Source organism: Pseudorca crassidens, chromosome 20, assembly GCF_039906515.1.
Source record: "Pseudorca crassidens isolate mPseCra1 chromosome 20, mPseCra1.hap1, whole genome shotgun sequence".
Classification (NCBI taxonomy): Eukaryota; Metazoa; Chordata; class Mammalia; order Artiodactyla; family Delphinidae; genus Pseudorca; species Pseudorca crassidens.
Genome location: NC_090315.1, coordinates 61,100,197 through 61,113,876, shown reverse-complemented (window position 1 = coordinate 61,113,876; position 13,680 = coordinate 61,100,197). Strand labels below are relative to the sequence as shown.

Genomic DNA, 13,680 nt, shown 5'->3' with positions numbered 1-13,680 from the left:
AGAACACAGTAACGACCTTTATTTCCCTCTCCTAAAGGGAGAACTTTTTACAGCTTTTTCTAAGACATTCTCGTTGAGAACTTTAATACGTATTTTCCCCCAGAAGTCTTTTCTTCAAAATGAGAAAATGCTTATTTTTTCCAGATTTAAATAGCTGAAGTGGTAAAGTTAAACGGACATTTTAAAGTCAGTCGCCATTGTCATGTAATATGTATACTTAACTGTACCGCTAAAGTTTTCAGAATTTATAGCGTAGATGAAGGTCATAAGGAAAAACTAAGGCTAGTAAGCTGTAAGTGGTGTTACCAATAAGCCATTTAGGCAGACTCACCTAGACCCTGTGCCAGGGACACCCATTTACCAATCCACCAAACAAGGCTTGTGGTTCTTTATCTCTTTTCTCCTTGACAACCATCTAACACAGGAAGTATTTCTTCAGCAAAGTGCATATGCTACACCTGGAAGTCCTTTAAAGTGCAAATTCTGAATCTTTCCCTATCTTTCAACACCTGGGGTACTTCTGAGGCGCACTAGTCAAGATTTTGGCACATGTGCCTCAACTTGGGTTTCGTCATGGTTAGACTTTGGGTATGCATTTCTGTCTCAGTGCATATCAAGAAACATGATATCATTATGTCTTATTACTGGTGATGCTGAGATGCTATCTGCCAGGTTTTTCCACTGTGAAGTTACTATTTTTCGCTTGTAATTTATAAACATCTTGGGAGAGATACTTTGGGGCTGTGTAAATATCACAGATTGGAAGAGACTTAAGGAGACATGACAACTAAATGCAGAGAGGGATCCCGGATTAGCTCCTGAAACAGAAAAAAGACATTAGTGGAAAGCTGATGAAGTTCAGCAAAGTCTGCAGTTCAATTAACAGTACTGTGACGATGTTAATTTTCTGATTTTTATAAGAATATTTGATAATCTAAGATGTCAGCATTAAAGGAAGTGGGTGACGGGCATAGGGAAGCTCTCTAAACTATTTTTGCAATTTTTTCTGTAAGTCTAAAGTTCCTTCAAAAGGAAAAGTTTACTGGGACCTCCCTGGTGGAGCAGTGGTTAAGAATCCACCTGCCAATGCAGGGGACACAGGTTCGATCCCTGGTCTGGGAAAATCCCACATGCCACAGAGCAACTAAGCCCATGCGCCACAACTACTGAGCCCGTGCACCACAACTACTGAGCCTGCACACCACAACTACTGAAGCCCGTGCGCTTAGAGCCCGTGATCTGCCACAAGAGAAGCCACCACAATAAGAAGCCCGCGCACTGCAACGAAGAGCAGCCCCCACTAACCGCAACTAGAGAAAGCCCGCGCAGCAACGAAGACCCAACGCAGCCAAAAATAAACAAATAAAAAATAAAAAAATTTTTTTAAAAAGGAAAAGTTTACAAAGCTCCAGATTCTGATTCCGTATGTTGGACAGGGCCTGAGAGTCTGCTTTTCTCTCAAAAGCCCAGTGATGGTTATGCTGTGGTCCTTGCTGTGGAGCACTCCACTAGCAAGGCTCTGGAAAACACAACTGATGTATTTCACTACTCACAACTTTCAGAGGACAATCAAGTAAATGCATCAAGATTACACTTTGAGCACTGTAATCACTGCTTACCTAGAGGCAATCCTTAAACTTCGGCCCAGTGACACAGAGAGAAGCTCACTGCAGAGTCTAAAATCACAATCTTTGCTCTAACGCTGTCTGTGCTGGGCCTTCCCCAGACGAGCCTGGCACCCTGCAAGGCTGCGGAGCCAGAACGGCCAGCAGGAACGCACACCACCCGCCCACAACTGCAACGCAGCGGCGGCCATGGGGACCGTGATCTGGCCATCCATCCCACTGCTGGTGGGCAACCATCACCAAGGCCACTGGGAGGCAGGAGAGCAGAGCAATGAGAACAGACCCTGGACTACCTACTCACAGAAAGCGACTGGCCCCACAGGTGAGCTCTGCTCATCCCATTAAAATGACTTTTAATATCGTATAATAAACCCACAAGAAAGAATATAAGACAACAGGCAAGAGATTTGGCAAACTTCTGGCAGACCAAGAGGATTTAATGGGGGGAAAAGGAAATAGCAATCTGGAGCACACAGGAGTGGATACAACCAAAGGAGGGCTCTAAGCCTGTGGATGGCGAGGACCCCATACCCAGGATCCTCGGTCGAGGGCGAGGGCTGTGGCTGCCCACAGAAGTCAGATCCCTATACAGAAGAGCTGCACCACGGCCCTCCCTACACCAGATGGAGCAGCCCCAAACCAAAGGGGTCTTCCTTACGCTGAAAGGCCCATAGAACACCTGTCCTCTGGCATTTGAGGTCCCAGCACAATAAATAGTTCCCAAACACCTGAAGGGAAACCCGCACGTTTTCAAAGTCAGCCCCACAGGGGACTTCCCTGGCGTTCCAGTGCTTAGGACCCCACGCTTTTACTACAGTGGGCCCGGGGTTCAGTCCCTGGTTGGGGAGCTAAGATCCCTCAGGCCGCGCAAATGCGGCCAAAAAAAAAAAAAAAAAAATTCAGCCCCACAGACTCAGATTTCTCTGCCTGCTTCCTCCTGCCTTAGACAAGAATAATTACCAATACTTGAGGAGTACTTGCCACACAAAGCAAGAAGCCAATCTTTTTAAAAAGAAGAAAACAAGTGACACTAGAGCAAACAAGAAATCAGAGAACAAGAGAACTGAACAATTCCTTAACAGTATATCCTCAAAGCCAAGGACATAATGCATTCACCAGACAATACGTTATTACGAAAAAAGAACAAGTCAGTCCTCAGAAATTAAAACTCTGTAGAAATAAAAAAATTTTAAATAGGACTGGAAGATAAATGGAAGCCCTATCCCAGAAACAAGAATAAAACGACACAGGAAGAGGATAAAGACGGGAGACTCAGAGAGTTAATCCAAGATGTCCATCATCAAACTAACAGCAACTCCTAACATAGAGGAGTAAAAGCAGACCAGACGAAATTCTCAAATGATACAAGAGCATTTCCAATTCCAGAGCCGAAGGACACGTCCCCAAAGTCAAAGAGCACTCGTGGTGGGACTCGACACTTTCGGGGCATTCCAGAAATGGCTGAACACCAACGAGGATCCTCACGAGTTACCCAAAAGGAATAAGGCTCCTTGGCAGAAAGTTTTCATTGAAATAAAGAAAGCCAAGATTAAAACGTGAGACCTGAACAAACGCAGATGTATAGTAAAAGAAAACATCAGGATGATACCTGGGCTGGTCTAAAGAGTAATCAGTCCACACGAGAAAAAGGTTGGAGAGATCCAACACCATCCTTGAGAATTTAAAACGAGGTAAAGAATCAATGGGAACAGAAAGTGCAAAGAAAAAGAAAGGCCATCACAAACAATAGGAAAAAAAAAAGGCTGTATAGAGGGGAAATGTATTAGCTGGCTGTGAAGCAATATCTGCCCGACAGGGATAGAAGAGGTGAGATAAGATACGAAAAGCTAACGCATCCTGTCATAACAGCAAGTCAAGAATGTATAAAACCAATACAATGCCAGCTTATTATTTAGAGCTATGGAGAACTTCAAGAAACAACAAAAAGATATCAAAGAATTTGAGGAGCGGAACTGAGAAGTGGGGCAGGGGGCTTTGCTTCTCATGTTAAGTTTTCCACGGACATTTTATTGGGTACAATGCTTTATTAAGATATCAAGTATGTGTGCAGCTCTTTAAGAACATGGACTTGAGACAGATCGCGTTCAAACCTGGCTGTGTGTCCCGGACAAGTCCCTTACCCTCCGTGAGCCTCAGTCACCTCCCTGCCCACCTGCCTGGACCGCTGTGCTGAGAAACGCTGCAAACGCTCGGCGGGCCCGGCCGCAGCACAGGACCCGCACATGACAGCCGTTTGCTACAAATTAACGCCAGAGGTGACAGAATCCCACGTCCCAAGAAGACACGCTTATTTTAATTGCCAGACAAAGGAGAACTGGAGCTGAATCCACGGAGTTAACGTTACAGGCGGTTCAGGCGTTCCGAGCACCGACTAGTGGTCCCCACGGGCGTCCCCCTCACTCGGGCCCGCCCCGGGTGAACCTGCCGCCTCCCGCACTTCCGCTCCGCAGCCGCGGTCCCCGCGCCCGCAGCCTCCGGCTTCCCGGGGCCTCTCGGAGGGGCTGCACCGCAGCAGCAGCGCGACCCCGCCCCGCCCGCCCCGCGGCCGGACGCCGCTCGTGAAGGGCAGGTCCCGGACGAGAGGCCCGCGCCGGCCGCCGGCACCGCGCCGGCGGGGGCGGCGGGGCGGGGGGAGGGGCGGCCGGAGCCGGGCGCTGAGGTGCGGCGGACCGGCGGCTGACAGGGCTGACGCGGGGGCGCGCAGGGCGGCGGGCCGTTGCGGCCGGTCCCCGCGTCGGGGGGGCGGGGGCGGCGGCGCGGGCGCGGCGGCCGGAGGAGGGCGCAGGGAGGAGGGAGGAGGGGAGATCTCGCTCTCGCTCTCGCTCTCGCCCCGCGGGAAGGGGGAGGCGGAGACGCGACCGGCTGCGGGAGCTGCAATTACCGTGTGGGCTGCGGAATTCTCGTGGTGTTTGTCGAGGAGATGCGATAATGGCGTCCGTCCTCGCGAGAGAAGCCGCCGCTCTGCGCAGGCGCTGCGAGTCCCTCCCTGCGGCCCTCTGCTTTGCACCGTCTGCGCAGGCTCCCTGGGCGGGCGCGCCGGCCGGGGGGCGGGGCGTAGGGGAGGGGCCTGCCGCTCGGGGCCTGTCGCGCGCCCTTCGCTGGCGCTGGTGACCGCCGGGCGTGCGCACGCGTCGTGCTCCCGCGCCACAGTTTAGGCCCCTAGGCTTCTTTCTTCCCCGTCGCGCGCTCGGGCTCCTCGCTAGCCCCTGAGAAGTCGCATCGCTGGACCGTTGGAGGAATTTGCATTTTCTTTGAGGCCTAATGAATAGGAATTAGCTTCCCGACGACTACATATCCCGGAGGGCCCTGCGCGAGCTTCGAGCAATGCATTCTGGGACTCGTGGTTCCTGCGTCTGCGCCAAGCCTGCCGGTACTTGTGGTCCCTCCGCCCTCCGGTCGCCCGACTGCGCCCGCGCATGGAATGGTGGGACTTGTAGTTCAGATGCCGCGGTCGGCTGCTCCCGGCGAGGCTCTAGCTACTGCTCTGGCCGTGTTCCCCCGAGTAACAGCGGGTGTTCAGGGGACCCTGGGGCCGTCACAGGCTCGAGGGCACACTCCTGGAAAAATATATATTAATTAAATGTGATGTATATTTTATATGTAATTGATGTTAGTTATGTATCGTGTATAATATAGGGACTGTTACATATGAAAAACGTAGTATGAATTTGGCTGTATTTATAGAGCATAAAAGTGCGTTTGTGGGTACTCGTAGGAAAAAAATTCCCAAACTATAGGCAGTTCCCAGAAATGTTATTCCTGCTTACTGGTATTGCTGGGATTACCACTGCTTTTTCATTTTTCTTCTCGCCTCTGTTTTCTGAGTTGTTTACAACGAGCTAAAATTCCTTTGATCCTCCAAACACAAAACGGTGGAGCTATTTTCATTCGGAAAGGAAAACGCTGTACCGTTAGTTTCCTGCCCACTTCTCTTTCTCCAATAATAAAACCGTACTCAGGGCAGTAACCAGCTGTGCGGCCTTGGGCAACCTTGTTGCGTTAGGGGCTCTTCAAGAAATAGCCCTCGGGGGTCTCCTGAGACTGGTCACTGGATTCCTCTGCAGGAAAAGTGCCCTAAAGAAATTCCAAAGAACCACAGAAGCTCAGCGCTTGGAAGATCCTGATAATGAAATGAGATCTGTCCTGTTCAGAGGTGAGGAACAGTCCAGAGAGATTGGAAACATTGCTCAGCAAGGTTACATAGCTGGAAAGAGATGAAAGTGGGGTCTAGAAGCCAAAGCACCTGGGTCTGGAGTCCAGAGTCCGTTTGCAGTGGGAAAAGGGTTTCTGAAGCCAACCGCAAAAGTCCCGGGAGAGCCGTGCTTTCTGTCCCCACTTCTGTCTCAATTACAACCAGTCTGAACACATAACTCTAAAATTCTTGACAAGGATTCATGAATATCTGACGAGAAAGCAGATGAACGTAGGGTGATGGTTTTCATACTATTTCAGAACATCACCAAGTCCTCATCTGCAGCTCCCTTCCAGGCATGGCTTTGCCTGCTCCTTCCTTTCCAGGCCACTGCTAAGTCATCGGACGTCATTTTTAAGCTGATCAAAATGACAATTGTGCTTAGGCTGGAGTGCTTGACTTTTCTTTTCTGTTTCTGATGTTTCACGTTTATTTACTTTTCACTTTGCTGCCCAGGAAGCTCGAATAGACGAAGGTGTGCAGTATTGACAGCTGATTAACCATGGTTTAAAAGAAATTAAATAGCTAGAAATCAGCGAAGACAACTGCCTACCAATGAAAGTTGACTTCCCTACCACAGGGGACTCTTCTCCTTGCCATCAATCCTTACAAGAATCCAATCCAGGGAATTCCCCGGTGGTCCAGTGGTTAGGACTCCACACTTTCACTGCTGAGGGCCAGGGTTCAGTCCCTGGTTGGGGAGCTAAGATCCCACGAGCCACACAGCGCAGCCAAAAATATATATATATAAAGAATCCAATCCAAGTTCCTGGAGTTAACTAGGCTGAAGTCTCATCACTGGGGGCTTTATGGAAAGACAGGGAGGTGCACCCTGGCCTGGATGACACCAGACATGGGGGACCACGTGGATGTGCGTGCACCAGGCGTTTGCAAAGATCTCAAAGGCCCCTTTTTCAAAACCGTGCAGGGCCCACTTCAGGCACACCCCGGAATCCTTAGAGGGTCCTGTTCCTGAAGATGTGCCCAGCATGGAGAAGAGTGAGTTATTTGTGAAGCCCTCAGTTGCCCAGGAAAAGCCTAGGAAACAGTATAACTCCATAGAGCAGGGCTGTGAGAGCAGGCCTGACGTGGGCTTGGAGTCCAAGCTCCCTGTGGCAAGTTGGCCGTCTCCTCTGGGAACTGGCGTTTCAGACTCAGAGCTCGTGAGGCTATTGGGAGGATTCGATGGAGCAGAGTTTGTAAAGGATTTAGCGGAGGGTCTAACTCAGGAAATGATCATATTACCGTGTGTTGAATTACCTTGCCTTGGCCAGGCACATCTTATAATCCCTTCTCATTGTGAAGAACATGAATTTCAGAGAGGTTAGGCAACGCGCCCAGGGTCACACAGCCATGGCAGTGCTAGAGCTTTGAGGAGGAGGGTCGTGAGCTATGGCGGGAAAAGTACTTAGCCTGTGGGATATGCGGGTCCTTTTTGGCCAGGGGACAAGTTTTGTTTCCATCCTAAAATAACAGGAAGCCTTTACAAGGTGTGGGGCAAGGGTGGATATGATGAGATTTGCATTTTCAAAATTCACTCTGGCGGGAGTGTTGGAAAATGAGTTGGGGTGGGGAGGAGGGGTCCTGAGTGGACTTGGGGAGAGCAGTTGAGGCTGTGGTAGGGGTTCAGGCAAGAGACGGCGGAGGCCTGAACCAGGGTGGTCACAGTGGAGACGGAGAGGCGGGGGAACCGAATCAGGAGATTCCGAGGGGTGACGTCAACGGGACAGGAGCACGAATCCGACCCTGGGGCAGGGGTGAGGGAGGGGGGCCTCTGGATGCCACCCGGGCCTGCAGATGTGCAACTGGGTGGACGGATATGCTATTCCCTGAGCCTGCACTGAACAGTGTCTCTTTGTGCCCCGTCCACCCAGGGGACCTCTCGTGTAGTTCCTCCCCCATCCCAGACACCTGGAAGAGACCTGGTTTGGGGGTGAACCGGAGTCCTGGGGACAGAGCTCAGAGGAGGATTCAGGGGGAGTGGGAGAGTGCAGCAGCCTGCAGCCCCACCGCTGCTGGCGGGGATTCCACCCAGGCCAGGACAGACCACTGCCACACGTTCCGGGCCGCCGAGAAATGTAAGGAAGTACCAGCAGTAGAGGTTCCCTTAATGTAGAATTAACCATTAACCATTGTGAGGTGTGCAATTCAGTGGCACCCGGTGCGTTCACGACGTTGTGCAACCGACACTACCTTGCTCCCGAACCTTTCCATCACCCTTTACCCGTCGTTCCCCTTCCTTCCTCCCCCCTCCCCCCAGCTCCTGGCAACTGTCCGTCTGCATGTGTGCCTGTTCCGGACATTTCGTATCAATGGCATCACGCGACATGTGGCCTTTTGTGACTGGCTTCCTCCCCGTAGCGTGATGTTTTCAAGGTTTATCCATGTCGTAGTGTGTGTCAGCATTTTGCCCCTTTTTTTTTTTAGTAAACTTTATTTTTTAGAGAAGTTTTCAGTTCACAGCAAAATTGAGCAAAAAAGTATAGATTTCCCACATACCCTGTGGCACCTCTCCAACTTACCCCGCATCAGCATCACCTCTCGACCCAGAGTGGCGCATGTGTCACAGTCGATGACCCTGCACGGACACGCCACCATCACCCCGGTCCAAAGTCCACATTAGGACTCACTCTTGGTGTTGAACGTTCTATGGGTTTGGACACATGACGTGTATCCACCTTTATAGCCTCCTGCAGAGTAGTTTCACTGCCCTGTAAACCCTGCGCTCCACCTGTCCGCCCCTCCCTCCCCCCAACCCCTGGCCACCCCTGATCTTTTCACTGTCTCCATAGTTTACCTTTCCTAGAATGTCACAGACTTGGAATCATGCAGTCTGCAGCCTTTTCAGATTGGCTTCTGTCACTTAGTCACATGCATTTACGATTCCTCCGTGTCTTCTCATGGCTCAACGGATCATTTCTTTTAAACCCTGAATAATATTCCACTGCCTGGATGTCTCACAGTTTATTCATCCCTTCACCTACTGAAGGACATCTTGGTTGCTTCCGAGTTTCCGCAGTTACGAATAAAGCTGCTATAAACATCCATGTGCGGGTTTGTATGTGGACATTAGTTTTCAGCCCCTTTGAGTAAACACCGAGGGGCCCAATTGCTAGCTCATATGATAAGAGGATGGTTAGTTTTGTGAGAAACTGCCCACCGTCTTCCAAAGGGGCTGCTCCACCGCATTCTGACCGGCAATGAATGAGAGCTCCTGCTTCCTCACGCCCTCGCCAGCGTTTGGTGTTGTCAGTTTCTGGATTTGCGCCATTCTAATAGGTGTGTAGTGGTATCTCATTGTTGTCTCATTGTTCCCTGATGACATAGGACGTGGGGCATCTCTGCAGATGCTTGTTTGCCATCTGTCTGTCTTCTTTGGTGAGGGGTCTGTTCAGGTCTTTGGCCCACTTTTTAATCATGTTGTTTGCTTCCTTAGTGTTGAGTTTAAGGGTTCTTTGTATATTTTGGATAACAGTTCTTTATCCGGTGCATCTTTTGCAAATAGTTTCTCCTTCTGTGACTTGTCTTCTCCTTTTCTCGACAGTGTATTTCACAGAGTAAAAGTTTTAAATTTTATTGAAGTCTAGTTTATCGTTATTTCTTTCACGGATCATGTCTTTGATGTTGTATCTAGAAAGTCATTGGCAAGCCAGAGGTCATGTAGGTTTTCTCCTGTGTTGTCTTCTAGGAATTTTACAGTTTTGAATTTGCGTTTAGGTCTGTGGTCCATTTTGAGTTAATTTTTATGACAGGTATAAGGTCTGTGTCTAGACTGACTTTTTTGCATGTAGACCTCCAGTTGCTCCATGACCATTTGAGCACTGCCTCTGCCACTTCCTAGCAAGGGGACTTAGTCATGTCACTGCTCTCAGCTTTGGTTACGTCGTCTGTAAGATGGAAACTAAGGTAGGACCCTTTGGAATACAGAAAAAAAAAAATTCAATGAACTTAATAAAAGGAACTTACTGATTCACGTAAGTGAAAAGTTTGGAAGTGGACTTCAGGGTATAGGAACAGGAATTGCTTGGCTGAAACAATGTCATTTTCTCTGCATGTGTCTGTCTCTGTCTCTTTCTGTCTCTGTCTCTCCCTCCCCACCCTTCCCATCTCTGGGCTCAATATTCTCTCCATTCTTGGGCAGGATCTCAAAAAGTGTTCCCAGCAACTGCAAACAGTGCATATGTGAGCAGTTTCATAATCCCCAGGGAGAGTCAGTGCTTCTCTCCCCATAATCGCAGCAGTTCCCAGGACTAACACTGACTGGCCAGTTCAGGTTCCCTGTGAACCACTTTCCCTCCAATTGGCCAAACCTCAGGTACATGGCGGGGTGGGGTGGGGGCTGCTGGCTGGTTGGGGAGAGGGAGTGTCCCAGGGAAAACCCAGGTGCTGTTACCAAAGGAGAGGGACCAGGCGTGGGGCAGACATCACAGCATTTGCCCCAACACAGGTCTCCCTGGGCTCTTGTGACCCGGAGGAGTAGCCGAGCGTGAGCTGTGACGTTGACACCAGCATCCGTCCAGCGGAGTGGAGGCTCTTTTCTCCCAGCAGCTGTTGAGCACACTTTCCGGAAGAAGAGGCTGAGTGCGTCTCAAGGGAGGAGGAACCGATTCCCTTGGGCTCCCAGGCAGCCCTGATTCATTGCTTTTCATTTGTCCCAGGCCGCAGTGCAGTGAAGCCAGGCAGGTGATGACCGGGGCAGCACTGCTAGTTTAACGTCCATGTAAAGACAAAATTTCGGCTACAAAGCATCCCCTCAGGCTCTTCAGATCGGGAATCAGCTGATCTATAAAATCAATAAAAGTGTCTGCCGAAAATCATGGTATAAAAAATCCAGTGGAGAAGCCGAAGAAATTACTGTGAATAACACATGCAGAAACTTCCGTGAGTTTTCAAGATTTTTGCCCAATGTGAGTTTTTCTTTCTTTCTTTCTTTCCTTCTTTCTTTTTTTTAACTAGAATATAATTTTTTATGAATAGCGCATGTATCTTTTGGGATCTTAAAGTACTTTGGAGAGCATTTGGTTGCATTTAAGAGTGAATCTGAATTTCTATCATATAAGAATAAAGCACTGAGAGTTCCCTGGTGGTCCAGTTAAGACTCCGCACTCCCACTATAGGGGGCGCGGGTTCCATCGATCCCTGGTCGGGGGGCTAAGATCCCACATGCTGTGTGGCACAGCCAAAAAGAAAATAGAAAGCAAAAAAAGAAGCAGAAAGCGTTATTTGAGAAGAGTAATGCCAAGAAATGTGAAGGGTCTTATAGAAAGGGGGGCTCCAAACTTTTTGGTCACACACTCATTTCAGCAAAAAGATTTTGAGTCTGCCCCTCCAATGCATGTGTATTTATGTATGAATTAGATCCGTGTATCAGATAGTAATGTACTGTGTACTCTATGAAACATATGAAAAATAGGAATTATAAAAGGTGAGAGAGGAAATAAAAATAGAAATTCCAGTCTTTTCCTCCTGCCCTTTCACGGCGTGATTGGGGAGGTCTAGCAAGTCCAAAACCTGATGGGGTGGGTCAGCGAGCTGGACACCCAGGAGAGTGGTCTGGGGCCCGAAGGCAGGAGGCCTGCTTTTCCAGCGGGAATCAGTCTTTGTTCTGTTAAAGCTTTCAACTGATTGGCCGAGGGCCGCCCATTGCGGCAGGCAATCTGCTTTACTCCAAGTCCACTGATTTCCGTGTTAATCACACCCAAAATAACCCACCTATCCCGGAACATCCAGAAAACCATTCAACCCAGTATCTGGGCACCACGGCTTGGCCAAATTGACACAAAATTCACCATCACAAATCCACACGAGGAGCTTGCAATCCCCGAAGAGAATTGCAGGTCACGTGAAGCTCACTAATTACTGCGTGTTTTATGGGCAAAAGGAGATAGTCGAAAATTAGAAGATGTTGAGCTGAATAAAATGAGGCTCACAACGTAAGGTGGGCGGGTGAGCAGGACTCAGCACAGTCTCTTGGGCGGGCAGCATCGCGTGGATCGGCAGTGTCCGTGCATTTCTCCTCTGACCCACAGACATCAGACCTAGGAACTCCATTCAGAGATGTTCAGTGCAGTGTTATTTATAAGACAAAAAAAAGTCCATCTGTAGGGACAGTGATTTGATAAATTATGGTATATCTTGTTGCGGCCTCTCCCGTTGCGGAGCACAGGCTCCGGACGCGCAGGCTCAGCGGCCATGGCTCACGGGCCCAGCCGCTCCGCGGCATGTGGGATCCTCCCGGACCGGGGCACGAACCCACGTCCCCTGCATCGGCAGGCGGACTCTCAACCACTGTGCCACCAGGGAAGCCCTTATATGTTTTTTTAATGGCAGAGAGTTCAGCTCCTACTGTAACAGCAATTGAGTTGACGTCTGAGCCAGCCTTGAGGATGTCTGGGACAAGCTGGGTTGGTGGTACTTTGTAAGTGAAGCAGGGCCCTGCCATGTGGCTGCAGGGAGCAGGGAGACCCCAGACCCACAGAGACAGCCAGTGAGGTGGTCTCCCTAAAGTAGGGAAGCTGAAGGCAGCAGGGCAGCCCGCCCACAGTGCTGAGGACACGCCCCTAAGAGCCAAGGGGGTCCTCGGGGTGTCAGCTGATAGACTTGTGATGCCAGGACCTGCTCCTTCAGGACTCAGCCAGCGCCTGCAACTTGGCGCTCGGCAGCGGGTAATGGAAGTGGTACCATCTAAGCGCTTTCTTTGCATCAGTTCATTACAACTGATAATGAACACGACAACATAACAGAGTACGTGCTAGTATTTCCCCACTTTACAGATGAGGAAACCGAGGCAAAAGTCAATGAATGAAAGAAAGAAAGAAAGAATGAATGAAGCTACCCAAGGGCTGGTACATTTCTAAAATGACTCCATGGGAAGAAAAGCATATATATTCCAGAGTTGGTTTTTTTTTTTTTTTTTTTTGCGGTGCGCGGGTCTCTCATTGTCGTGGCCTCTCCCGTTGCGGAGCACAGGCTCCGGACGTGCAGGCTCACGGCCATGGCTCACGGGCCCAGCCGCTCCACGGCATGTAGGATCTTCCCGGACCGGGGCACGAACCTGTGTCCCCTGCATTGGCAGGCGGACTCTCAACCACTGCGCCACCAGGGAAGCCCCACAGTTGGTTTTTGTGGCTTGCAACCCAGGCAATCAAACTCACAGGCCCGTCAGAGAATTGGATGGAAGCTGCAGACCAAACTGTGCATCCCATCAGCGGGATTCTCGGGCCCTCGCGAGCCCACAAGTAGACTCAGTGTTCAGGGCCCCTGTCCTGTGGGGTTTCCAGATCTAAGAATCCAGGATTCCAGGATCAATGATGCTATCCCGACTCCCTTGATGCTTATACTTTCAACCTCCCCGCCCCCAAATGTACACACCTTTCCATCCGAACACTGATGTCTCCATTTCCCAGGTAGGAAGTCTCTGGGGGAATAAACTGCTGTAGAGTCCAGAGCAGGTGTTTTGTTTTCTGGCGTCTGCAGTACAAGCTGTGTAGCTGAGGTGACCATCTAATTGATTGTCCAGATGTGGCTAGTTTGCGCACGAAAGGGGCACATTCGTATTTATGCTGAGGCAGGAGGCAAAGCCTAGGAGTATCCCGGGCCAACCAGGACACGCCACTTTGGGCAGAACGAATTCCTATCAGATGGTGTCTGTTTTGTGGAGAGGTGACGGGCTGCTTCCCAGGAGCCCTGGGCAGAAGGGCCACTTGCTCCCCTGTAGGTACACGCAGTGTGGCTCCGTGCCTGGCCTTGAGTGCCCCAAGGCTGGAGGGCTGCGCAGCCCTGAGCCAGGGTCACGCCCAAGATCAAGGACTTCGCTCTGGTCTCTTTGTTCCTGTCTGCTCC

General features: G+C 50.2%; 1 protein-coding gene across 8 annotated transcripts in view; it reads right to left on the bottom strand.

The window, feature by feature from the left end:
* The window catches only part of BANP (BTG3 associated nuclear protein), a 104,213-nt gene extending 99,554 nt beyond the window's left edge, over nt 1-4,659 (bottom strand). For all 8 annotated transcript variants that reach the window (XR_010939381.1, XM_067721305.1, XM_067721308.1 and 5 more), the window contains exon 1: nt 4,528-4,659. The gene's annotated coding sequence lies outside the window, so the exon portion shown is untranslated. The remainder of the gene's footprint in view (nt 1-4,527) is intronic.
* Between the last annotated feature and the right edge of the window lie 9,021 nt (nt 4,660-13,680).